We start from the raw sequence: 13,936 nt of genomic DNA on the forward strand, positions 1-13,936 counted from the left end.
TTCCTCTTCAAGTTCTCCATTCCGGAATGCACACTTGACATCCATCTAATAGACCTTGTAGTTCTTATAGGCTGCATAAGAAAAAAATAGTCTAACAACTTCAATTCTAGCTATCGGTGTAAAAGTTTCACCATAATCAATTCATTCCTTCTAAGAATATCCTTTGCAGACCAATGTAGCCTTGTTTCTTACAACTTGTCCCTCCTAATTCAGTTTGTTTCTAAAAACCCATTTAGTTCCAATAACATTCTTATTTTTAGGTCGGAGAACTAAATTCCAAGTATTGTTATTTTCTATCTGATCTAATTCATCTTCCATAGCTTTCATACAACATTCATCTTTACAAGCTTCAATTACTGATGTTAGTTCAATCTGAGAAATGAAACATACCTCTCGATTTTCCAATCTTCTACTTGTCATAACTCCCATGTTTTTGTCTGCAATAATCTGATTTTTTAGATTGATTTAGCCTTACATACCTCGGTGTTTTCTGATTTTTAGGTTCTCTATGTTTCTCTTCTATTATAGTTGAGTTTTATGATGATGTTAGGGTAATTGGTTCAGTATCCTATTCTGGTACAGGCACTACCAATTCAGCTATGATCGTTTCTACTGTCAGATCACTATCATAAGATTTAGCTTGGTCTTTGTATTGCTCATCCACTTTCACATCAGTGCTCTCCACAATTCTCTATAATATTTTGTTATAACATCTATATGATTTTCTTTTAGTTGAATAACCAAGAAATATTCCTTCATCACATCTAGGGTCAAACTTTCCAATGGAATCATCTCTTTTGATATAACACTTACTTCCAAAGATTCTGAAATATTTAAGAGTAGGGGAATGACCAAACCATAATTCATAAGGTGTCTTATCTGTAGCTCCTTTGATATGAACTCTTTTGAATGTATAAACCTTTATACTTACTGCTTCTCTCCAATAGATATGAGGAAAATTAGCTTCCATCATCATGCTTCTGGCTGCATCCAAAATGGTTTTGTTCTTTCTTTCAACAATGTCATTCTGTTGAGGTGTCCGGGGGGTAGATAATTGTCTCCTAATGCCATTTTTCTCACAATAGCTATTGAATTCACCAGATGTGAATTCGCCACCTTGATCTAATCTCATACACTTTATTTTTATCCATGTCTCTGTCTCAACCATATCTTTAAAGATCTTGAATTTCTCAAACGCTTCAGATTTCTCCCTTAGAAAAACAACCCACATCATTCTAGAATAGTCATCAATGATTAACATGAAATATCTATCTCCTTGAAAGCTTCTTGTATTAGCAAGACCACATAGGTCAGTATGAATCAAATCAAGAACATCATTAGATTTATCAGGTATGCCCTTAAAATAAGTTGTGATTTGCTTACCCATCTGGCATTCCTTACATACCAGATTATGAGGATTCACAATCTTAGGTAAATCTCTATCTGCCTTAGTTGAATTGATCTTTACAATGCAATCAAAATTTACATGAAACAACCTCTTATTCCATAGCCAACTTTGATCAATATGTGAAATCAAACATGTCTTTTCACTAGAGTTGAAATGAAAGATGTTACCTTTTGTCTATGTACTGGTTGCAATCTCCAATCCTCATTTGCTAATGATTTTGTACTTTCCATCCTTAAATTGTAATTGAAATCCTCTATCTACCAATTGTCCTACACTAAAAATATTATGCTTTATACCTTCAACATAATAGACATTATCAATGTTATGCTTACCATCCAATGAAATGGTTCCTCTTCCTTTGATCATGCATGCCTTGTTATTACCAAATCTGACTTGACCACCATCAAATTCTTGCAGGGTTAGAAACTTTCCTTTGTCTCCTATCATATGATGAGAACATCCACTATCTATTACCCATTCATCTTTGTCTTCAACTTTGATTGCAAGGGCATTTTCTTCATTTTTGATAACTAGTTGTAGATCATCTTCCTTCATAGCATAAAATACCAAGTCTTTTTCATTGCTAGATCCACTAGCTGAATCTCCTGCTAGTTCTTTTTTTGAGTCATCAGTTACTCCTTCCTCATCAGCATAGTAGAATAATTTGTTTTTGTTTCTCTTGTAATTATGCTTGATTTGATATTCAGGGTTAGGCTTAAAATATATTCTTTCTCTTTCTTCCAATTTTGAATTCCTTTCAGGACATCTAGATGCAAAATGACCTATCTTATTACATGCAAAACATTTGAAAGGAGATTTTCCTTCATACATACTTCCTAATGGACCTTTAGGTATCCTTCTAGCAAATAGGTCTTCAAGTTTCTCAAGCTCTTCATCTTATTTCCTAATCTCTTCCAATTCCTTTGCATACAAAACTTTCTAATCTTGCTTGCCAATTGATTATCTAGATGCCTTAAATGCAGTATCAATCTTTGTAGCTCCAACAGGACCAAATTCTTCAAGCTCAAAAGCAGATATCTTCCCAATAAGAGTATCTCTATTGAAATAAGAGTTAGGCATGGTTCTTATCTCATTAAATACAATTACCTTCATCTTATATGTTGGTGGAAAAACCCTTAATAGTTTTGAAATAATCTCTTCCTCACTCAGAGATCCACCATAACACTGAATTTCTATTACAATTTAATTTACCCTTTCCATGAATGCAAAAATTCTTTCATCTTCCTCCATTTTCAAGCTTTCATATCTTACCCAGTAACATTCAAGTTTTATAATTTTTAACTGTAGGATCACCTTCATTCAGAGTCTCCAACTTGTCCCATATAGCTTTTTCTGATGATTTTTCTAGTAGTCCCATGATTTGCTATTCTGATAAGGCGCTTAAGAGGGCTTCTCTAGCTCTGTAGTCATTCTCAATGCTTTTATCCAAGTTTGTCAGTGCAATATTTCCATATGTCAGATCATGAGTGTAACCATTCTGATTTATTTCCCAAATTTCCTTTCCAATGTATCTTAAATGAGTCTCCATCTGAATCTTCCATACTCCATAGTTTGTTCCATGAAGCCTAGGGATGTCCTTCTAGAAAATAGGAGTTGAACTATTAGTTGCCATAGGATCTTGCTCAAGTAGTTAACCTTCTACAAAAAGAGGACCAGGCTCTGATACCAATTGTTAGGATAACCACAGAACAACTAAGAGGGGGGGTGAATCAGTTGTTAACAGATTATGTGAATTAAAGCACTTAAAACTATAGACACCTAAAAATGGTCAACGCTTGCGGAATCGTACTTTAACATTTATGCATTGCCTTATTTTAGGGTTTTTGCGTCGCATTAACATTTCTCCTATGTCACGCATTTGGTTTTTATCACTTGCGAGCATCGAGTCCTTCTTATGCATTCTTTAGTTGTTTCATTTTCAAATTTGGTCTTGTCGACAACAATCTTCGGTCATGATTTTGGTCAATCGCATCAATGTGCATGCTAATTTGTCATCATTTTGGACATCGTCAATCCTAATTAGGGTTTTGTCCTCTTGTCAATCTTGTCATTTTGTGATCGATTTGTCATCGATCGTTATCATTTTCAATCTTGTCATTTTGCGATCAATTTGTCATCGATCGTCGTCCTTCTCAATCGTGTCAATTTGGATCAATTTGTCATTATTCCTCATAAATTGGCACATTTATCAATCAAATCATTTATCAATTCAAAATCATGATCGAATCAACATCAAATCAATTTTATATCAAGACCTAATTGTGGTCCTTGCATTTCTAATTTAACCTTGTTTGTCATTTTCTCTCCATTCTCCCTCTAGGTTAAATAATTTATTTATTTATCCTAAGTCTTCTGTCACAATTAAATGTTTATTTAATTGGCTAATTAATTCCTCCTATTTTTGTAAATTAATTAATGAATGAGAAATTATTAATTAATTTACCTAATTTGCATCAATTTTCTAATTTCATCATTTCTAATTTCCTAATTTTCTAATTTTCCTAATTCCTAATTTCTACCTATTTTCTAATTTGTCAAATTTAATTTCCACCTAATTAATTTTCTCTAGTTTCTCCCTATTTTTGTGCTTCGATGGAAGCATGAATTTCTCATGCGTCATACTATTGGCATAGCAAGATGTCATAGGCTTTTAGTCCTCTAACCTTTGCATTGGCAATATGTCATAATTCATGACATAGAAGGTGTCATAACCTTCTTCCTTCAACTCAATTTTGCCATTTTGAAATCAATTGCCTTTAATGTCAATTTCATGCTAATCTTGTCTTTTCTCCAATTTATCTATAAATTGGATGAATTTCTTCAATCAAGACTAATCACTTTGTCGAATCAATCACACTTCGAGTATTCTTGCGTTACTATCTTGTCTACTTGCTTTCATCTCATATGTATGCACTAGTAGGTGAGATCCACAACAAAGCTATTTGAAGAAGAAAGAAGGACAATGGAGCCACATGAAGGAGATATTCAAGTCTGCATTTGGTTTGCTTAAGTTTTTGATCTTGAATATCTTGTTTTCATATCTCTATTGGATGTAATTAGGATTGATCATTGCATTTGAGTTTTTGTGATTGAGTTATGACTAATATTGAATTTCTTGTGATGATTTCTGATTTCCTATGCTACAAAAACCTTATACCAGTATAGATTGATTAAGCATTAAAGCATAATTGAAAACCACATAATCAATACCATGCAACAATAACATATAACACCATAATTTGTACATGGAAAATCTCAATAAGGAGAAACCACGGTGGGAAACCCTACCCACAGTTAGATGATACTTCTACAACAAGTATATGATTACAATAGGGACGTGCACATGCAGGAAGACACACTACCTAGAGTACACTTCTCATCACAATGGAGTCTCACTGACTATAGAGATGTCAACCACTTCAAGATATTTGAACAACAATCCAGAAAGAAGAACTGTTGGTGATAGCATCAAACATACCAGATTAGAGTTCTGAGTAAGCTCAATACCAAAGATCTAAAACCTCTTTCATAAACCCAACTCGATCACCTATGATCGACCAGATCCTCTACACAATTCATTATCACATTATTTTCTCCTTGCCATTCTCATAAGATCTACAATGAGATCTTACATATATTTATACCAACTCGGGACCTAACCAATTAGGTCCTCAACATAAATGATAATTCAATAGATCCATTACATAATCTTGAAATAAAATCATAACACATGTTGGCCTAAGGCCTAACAAATATCATCCAATCAATAAAACATCCCAGAAGACCATCGAAGGATCCACCAACATGTTACATGTGTTGGCAAATGCACACTCCAATGAGAAATTGTAGGTGATTGAAGGTATTGTCATTGATGGCAACCTTACAATCATGTGATACCAGCAGGCTAACACAAGCACTGACACTGACAGACTCTACACCGGCATACAGATCACCGGCACCAAAAAGAAGATTACTGGCACCATGGCCAACATGAATTTTATATAAATGTATTTTATAATTAATTGTAAAATATTTTGTAAGCCGACATGGCAAATTGTAATATGACTCATATATGTATGAGATCATTGTAGATCATTTAAAAAAGAGAAAATGAGAAAAGTATGAAAGGAATATAGCAGACCTAATGTGCGAATTATTAGGATAAGGGTTTGTGTATATTGCAGAGCTTAAACCGGTACTGAATCTAGCATAGAAGATGCTGACCTGAAGTAGTACAAGGCATTGGATTAGTATAATCTATTTTTATAAGTCAGTGTGACTTCTTTTGTAATTAAGGAGTGAGCTCTACGCACTTGGCCTCCATGCATGTGCAGGCCCCTATTGTAAACAATAATATTCCCTTATTGGCCAGTAAGCGAATATTGTGGGTCACAAATCCTACCGAGGTTTTTCCCACATCGGATTTCCTCGTTAAAATATTGTGTTATGGTGTGCTTTTGATGTTGTGGTTGTTGTTCTTATTTGCTGCATTATTTTTGGTTTACCGGTACATAGTTTTAATATGTTTTTCATGTTATAAGTTAAGAAAATTATTTAACCGGTCAAATACTGATTCACCCCCCCCTCTCAATATCTTTGGGAATCCTAACAATTGGTATCAGAGCCTGGTCCTCTATTTTCAAAAGCTTAACAACTTGAGGAAGATCTTGACATTGGTAGAGATGGAAAACTTGAGAAAGCAATTGGAAACAACTTTTTCAGACTATGATGCAGAAAAGGTGAAGAATATCAAACTTGAAGATGATCTGCAGGCTGCTCAGGATATTATTCGAGGACTTCAAGAAAATTTCACTATAGCAAGGAATAAAAGAAGAGAACTTTGTGAAAAGATGCAGAATGAGTAATATGAAAAGGAAACTCTTAATGATCTGGTGAACCAACTAACACAAGATAATTGTACAATGAAGAATGAGATGCAAGATATGACTATGAGATTTTGTAAAGAAATTGAAGATAGAAAGAAGAACGAAGATGATTTGGTTAGAAAACTAAATGATGCTGGAAATGAAAACACAAGACTCGGTCATGAAAATGATATGTTGAAGACAGATTTGATGCACACACAAAATGACAGAACTGAACTCATGAGACAAAAAGGAATCTTGGAGAATGAACTGACTGCTACAAATCAATACAAGGAGAAATTCAAGAAAAGTTCAGAAGAACTTGTTGACATGTTGAAGAATCAAAAACCTAATGGTGATACAAATGGCCTTGGCTTTGAAGTTGGTGAAAGCTCTGGTACTACAAACAATCATGATCATAATAAACTGATAAGACAACCTAATGCTTACAAATTTAATGGGAAATGCTTTAACTGTAATAAGTATAGTCATAGATAAAATCAGTGTAGATCTAGAAATTATCAGAACACTAATACACCCACCAGTCAATGTTCTAAATGCAACAAAGTTGGTCATAATTCAGAAAATTGCAAAATGAATGTAAGATGTTATGTCTGTGGAAGATTTGGACACCTATCTAATCAATGCAGAACCCATACTGGCATAGGATATGGGAAAGCTATTTAGAAAAACAATGTGACTTGTTATGCTTTTAAGAAAATTGGACATATTACAAAATTTTGTAGAAGTAAGGCATCACCGACAAATAACAAAGGTCCTAGTTTGAAAGCTAAAGAAAAGGTTGAAGAGGTAAAGAAAGAATTATCAAAACAATGGATCAGAAAGTCAGATCAGAATGTTGATGGGAATACTCCTCCACCGCAAAAATAGAGTAACACTCCATCGGCAAGAGACTCTTCATCTAACTGAAGGAAAATCCCTTGAGGGTTTGGCAACTAATTGAAAAACATGCTATTATACCCTCGGTTGATGGTGAGAAGCTGAATTACTTCTTTACCAGAAAATCAGTTAAGTTGTGACTTAACCAGCAAGAATTAAATGTGGTAGTTGAAGAAAATAACATTATAAAGCAAGTGTTTTGGCTCCTTTTTATTCACCGAGCATTCAAATCTTCAAGAGTGCGAAAATTCCCGAGCGAAGGCATCCTTAGCGAAAAAGAGAAGCAGTTCATCCAAGCACTCATCCCTAAGGTAGATTGAGGTATTTATAAACATGGCATCCTCCTTTGTTTCTAAATTTATAGAAAACCCTATTGTAATTGAGTTTATCAAGCGCCCTAGACCCGTATTCAAGCTTGTTCCCAAAATAGCTAAGAAAGATGATAACATAGGTCCATTCTCTCAAATTCCTAAAGGAGTAGTATATGCTGAAGATCCTAGAATATACATACACTGTTATATAGAGGAATTAGGAGATGATAAAATCAAGAAAATGTATAGAACTGTGATTTGTGATAAAAATGGCAATATCAAACTGAAACACAAGGTAGTAGAAACCCTAGGTTTTGTGGATATTCTTAGCATTCCCGATTTTCTTGAAGATGTGATAAGAATAGTCCTAAGCAGAGTCCATGGTGAATTCTTTTAGTTGGATTCAATTCATAAGATCACCAAAGAAGTTGTTAAAGCAGTAACAAGGTTACCTTCCATCGATAGCAGACTTGACAAAACTGAAAGGGTCTCAAATGACACAGTGATGGATCTAACCGGTGCAACATTTGACAAAAGGTCTCTAAGGGTAAAAGATGTGAAGGACATCAATGTCAGATTTATCAGTATGATTATAGGCTACAAAACTACACATGCAAATAGGTTAAACTCAGTATCTAACCTATGTATTAAAAGTGCATATGACATGGTTAATGATAACGCTAGAATAGATGTGTGTGAATGGCTCAAAGATGAATTGATAGACAATATGAAATAGATCAAAGGAGATAAGAAAGGAACCTTTGGATTTGGAAATTTGCTTGTATGTTTAATGTTGTACATTACTAAGCAAGTACTCGGTATTGGTAGAAAATATTTTGGCTTTGATATACCTATAGGAAAGCAACTATTGGATCTATTAAACAACATGGGAGAAAATGGAGAGAAAAACATAAACGAACATTTTCAAGCATTGAAGGCTCGAATAAAGACAAGAATAAGACTTCATAGGCAATTGTAGATAAATATCAGAAGGAAATATGCTTTGTAATTAAAAAGGATGAAATCTGGATGGAGGCAGTTGTCCTTAGGACTATCTGGGTAACTGAAATGGGATATGAAACAGATGATAACATTATTGAAACTTATGCAAAATCCCTCCTTGAAGCACCAAAAGAACCCTCTGAGAAAGTCTTTGGTAGTGCTGAAACAATAGAAATTGGTATTCAGTCTAGGAAAAGAGTTAAGAAAGTTGAACAAATAGTAAGGAAAGGCACTAGACAAGCAAAAGCACTTAAGGAATATTTATTGAAGAAAACTAGTATCAAAGAAAGTGAGTTGGAAGGACTTCAACCAGAAACTCATCTTTCACCGGTTGCAACTTCCTCTGAGAGTGGTATACCGATGGTATTCAAAAGGGTAGAAAGGAAAAGAAAACCCTCACCGATACTTTCACCCACTCCTAGAAAAACAAGACAAAAGCAACAGGTAGTGAGGCCTCCAGTTAACAAGTTAACTCCTAAGAAGAAGAAGAAGGTAAAACAAGATATTGCTCCATTGGGTAAACTTCTTAGTGAAATAACAAAAGATGGAAAGTTGAAAAACATTAGCAAACTGTACAACACACTTTCCGCTGATGACAAAGAAAGTATAGAAAATATGTAATTTTACACTTGGATATATACAAGAAATTTTTGATGGAAATTGTTGATGAAATACCCAATGATTTGTATAGAAGACTAGAAGCTAGAAGGGTAGCCATTGTTGAGCTGGAGAAGAAGATAAAAATTGAAAAATTACTTGTAGTGCATCTAGTAAACTCACCTAATAAGATAGACAAATTAATCAGTGAGGCCAAACGAATAGTATTTTCAACTGCTCACTGACATGTAGCACTAATGGCAGGAAGAGTGAATGAGATAACAGAAGAAATTGTAGACCAATGGGACATATTCTTTGTTGAAAAAGAGAAACAAGAAGAGCTACTAAGACCTAAGACCATCAAGGTATACCAAAAGGACAAGGATAAGGGGAAAGGTAAGGTAGGTGGACCTCCAAGCCTAAAGATAACTGATAACTTACCCCCACCTCCTTCAAATACTCCACCGATAGAAACTATAGACAATCAACCAGCTACAGTGAGTATGGAGACTCCTCAAGAGGATACAAATCCCGAGTCCAAAATTTTGTACACTATGAATATAGACACACAAGAAGTAAATGTTGTGGTTGATAGAGAAACCACTGAGGATAAAAGGAAAGATGTGGCTACTGAGCCACTAACTGCAGATGTTGAGGTTGAGGTCAATGATACTGTAAACATAAGCATAGAAAAAGCTACTCAAATAGAGCAACTGGTAGAAGACACCACTGGTAAATCATTAGAAGAACCGATAGATAAAACTGAAAAATAATCAAGAGAATTGACAATGGATAGTGCAGAGGTACAAACTGAGAAACCAAAAGTGCATATAGAGACTACATCTGAGAAATCGGCAGTTGAGAGCTCAGAAAAACCTTCTGAGACACAGATGGAGAAATCGAAACAGAAATAGGTTGAGACATAGGTTCAGACCGAGACAATGCCACTGACTAAAATTGAAAAGCCTAAACCTTTGCTAATAGAAATGCAAACACAAACTGACCTACCAGAGGTCGAAACAAGCAAGGTTATCACTACAACCAGCACCATGGATATTGTGAAAATAGTTGGGCCGACATCTGGTACTTCAATAGCAGAATTTTGGCTTACAAATGTGACAGAGGTCTTATTGGACTCAATAAAGAAAATCACAGAGTGCAATGCACAAGCCTATAAGGCTATCGATGACACAACTCCTATTCTCAAATTGGTAGCACCCAAGTGCATTGTGGATAATAAAGATTCTTTAGGTCAACTAGACACATTGTCTAAATTTGTCACCGGCAACATTTTGACAATTGATCAAATAAATGAAGACACATTCAAAGAGAGGATGAATAAGGAGAAAGAGAATTCTTTGAGGAAATAGTGAAGAAGAATAAGGAACAAACAGAAACCTTATTACCGGCACTCAGAGAAACAATTTTGGATTTCAAGAAACTGTACAGGGATACTTGCAAAACCAACATCTTGACACAGGAAATAGATTCGGAGATCAGCAAAACACAAACTGAGATTAACAATATTGCTGACAATCTAATAGGCACATTAGATTCTTTTTTGGAAATAGAAAAGAAAATTGTAGATCTTGAAGAGAAAATTGAGAAGTTAGAAAAGGATAAAGAGAGAATAAAGGATAAGGCAAAGAGCTTAAAATGTAAACTTGGTCCTAAACTAGATTACCTCATTTCTTTGAGAAAGGAAATTTCTGAGGCTCTAGTTCCTGGACTTAAGACACTGGAAGAGAAAATGCACATACTCACCGATACAGTTCAGAGAACACAAGAGGCATTTCAAGATAGCAAAAGATTCAGCGACAATTTAAATTTGGTTTTGGCAAATATTTTCTAGATCGTAACCCACCAGTTACAAAAATCTAGGCAGGAACCACACTCCACTAACAACGAATGACAACCTTTGTCATTGCTGTCAAAGGGGGAGTAGTGCGATGAGAAAAATGATCAGAATAGGACATCATCAGCTCAGGGGGAGCATACATTTTTGGGCACATAGTTTTGGTAAGACAATTTTGGTAGATTCTTTTTGGACATCATTTTGGACACTTTTGATTTTCTCATGAGTGTTGCCATCAATGCCAAAGGTGGAGATTGTTGGAAAATGCACACTCCAATGAGAAATTGTAGGTGATTAAAGGTATTGTCATTGATGAAAACCTTACAATCATGTGATATTGGTAGGCTAACACAGGCACCGACACTGATAGACTCTACACCGACAGACTCTACACTAACATACAGATCACCAACACCAAAAAGAAGATTACCGACACCATGGTCGACAAGAATTTTGTATAAATGTATTTTTTAATTAATTGTAAAATATTTTGTAAGCCGACATGGCAAATTGTAATATGACTCATATATGTATGAGATCATTGTAGATCGTTTAAAAAAGAGAAAATGAGAAAAGTATGAAAGGAATATAGCAGACCTAATGTGCAAATTATTAGGATAAGGGTTTATGTATATTGCAAAGCTTAAACTACTACTAAATCTAGCATAGAAAATGTTGACCTGAAGCAGTACAAGACATTGGATTAGTATAATCCATTTTTGTAAGTCAGTGTGACTTCTTTTGTAACTAAGTAGTGAGCTCTAGGCACTTGGCCTTCCTGCATGTGCAGGCCCCTATTGTAAACAATAATATTCCCTTATTGGCTAGTAAGAGAATATTGTGGGTCACAAATCCCATTGAGGTTTTTCCCACACCGGGTTTCCTCGTTAAAATATTGTGTTATGGTGTGCTTTTCATGTTGTAGTTGTTGTTCTTATTTGCTGCATTATTTCTCGTTTACCAGTACACCATTTTAATATGTTTTTCATGTTATAAGTTAAGAAAATTATTTAACCGATCAGATACTGATTTACCCCCCCCCCCCCTCTCAGTATCTTTGGGAATCCTAACAACATGAAAACTGGTCCTAACCTAGATAACACCGAAACTAAATTAGATCCAGACATGCTAAAGCAATGACACCAATTAGTCAAGGCACAAACACAATCACCATCAGCATCATGAATCCCTTCTAGAAGCTGCACCAACACCACTTATGCATTACATCAAAGATCTTCAATAAAGCTCTACCGGTGAAACTCTTATCGGACCTACAAAGCAGGCTTACTAGAATATGAGATAGCATCTGAGCATCAAGTCAATACCAACTAACTGAAACATACTTCAGAAGCATATGAATCATCCATACAAACTTATTCCATCAACCAGATCATATTGGTGGCAATCAATTGATTATCTTCCCAATCCAATCCTTCTACCGGAAGCTGGTAAACAACCATAACATCTAGTGTTGACATCAATGACAAAACACCAATGCAACACATAATCATTTCCATCATATGGCCAACACAAGATACAACAAGATACGTCATTATGTTCACCAAATATATCATCTACCATTACACATGAATATAATATCCATTAAATATCAAGGAGCATAGCTCTCAACCACAATATAATTATCTCCTAAATTCTACAAGTCCATATGCCATATGAATCATGTATCAATCTACTACAAATATCCATCCATAAGCTGAAGTGATAAGAAATCCACATCCATGCAAGGGAATCTAATGGAGAACACCCCAATGGAAGAAGGCATCAAACCACCCGACCATGTGGAACCAAAGGAACCACCACCCGTGCTAGGAGATGACACAAGATCCCTCACACACTCTATATCTAGTGTGACACATAACAACCAAAGGATAAAAATAAGGCTAAATCAAGCTTAATGAAAGACATAAGACCTCCAAAGGATACTCAACAAATCAATACTCAAGGTGCTAGGACCTACATGTAGTGAAAAATATCATCGTATGCAATCATAATGGGAACTTGGGAATGTCCTGACATCCATAATGCCCATGTGGATCCATCTCAACCTTGAAGAAGTAAGGGATATTAGCTTACTTAGATCACCAAGGTCTTCTCAACCATTCTCAGATCACTATAAGTACCCCAGGGACATGCATTGAGGCCACAAAACCATATCTTATCTTATCATGGTGAATTACTATTACCCAACCCTCCTAAAATCAATTAATTAAAATTATCACTTGATTACAAGATAAACTCCCAATGAGATATTCTAGTAGTCTAGACTCTAGGTAACCTAGTTGTCTACTCCCCATGACCCCAGTCACTCACTTGGAAGTCCACTCCCCATAGCATGCACCTATAACTTAGGGTGAGAACAATCCACATCACATAAACATGGGCTCTAAGTACATCATAACTGGATACCCAAGGTTATACATCAAATAATAATCTCCAAGAACATGAACAACATATGCCAAAATCACAACCTTACATAGGCAACCAAGAATCATCAAACATCAAGAATCCCATTATCAAAAGCATCGAAAATGAGCCCAAAGAACAACAACAAGGTATTTCCCATCTTTCTCAACCCATTAGTATAATTAATCATCTCAAATCAATAAATCATTCCTAGATTCACATCAGGAAACTCAAAAAAGATAAAAGGACAGCCTCTGGATTTACCAAACCAAAAGAAGAGAAAGCCAAGATAACTCAAAACATCAAACACATCGATCTAGTGTCTACGCAGACTTTCTGAGCACATATAAAAAAAAGTGCAATGCTTATGCCAATAAAAACATTACTTTTGTTTAGCAATTTAGTGCATACAAGTAATACAATAACGCAAATGACCGAGCACAAAAGGTCTCAAAACAACCTAAAAACATTTGGCCAAGTCTGAAAAATAAATTAAACACTTAAACCAAAGTTGGACTTAACAAAAATGAGGTGTAAATAAGTCACAACATGA

Source organism: Cryptomeria japonica, chromosome 7 (genome assembly GCF_030272615.1).
Source record: "Cryptomeria japonica chromosome 7, Sugi_1.0, whole genome shotgun sequence".
NCBI classification, from domain to species: domain Eukaryota; kingdom Viridiplantae; phylum Streptophyta; class Pinopsida; order Cupressales; family Cupressaceae; genus Cryptomeria; species Cryptomeria japonica.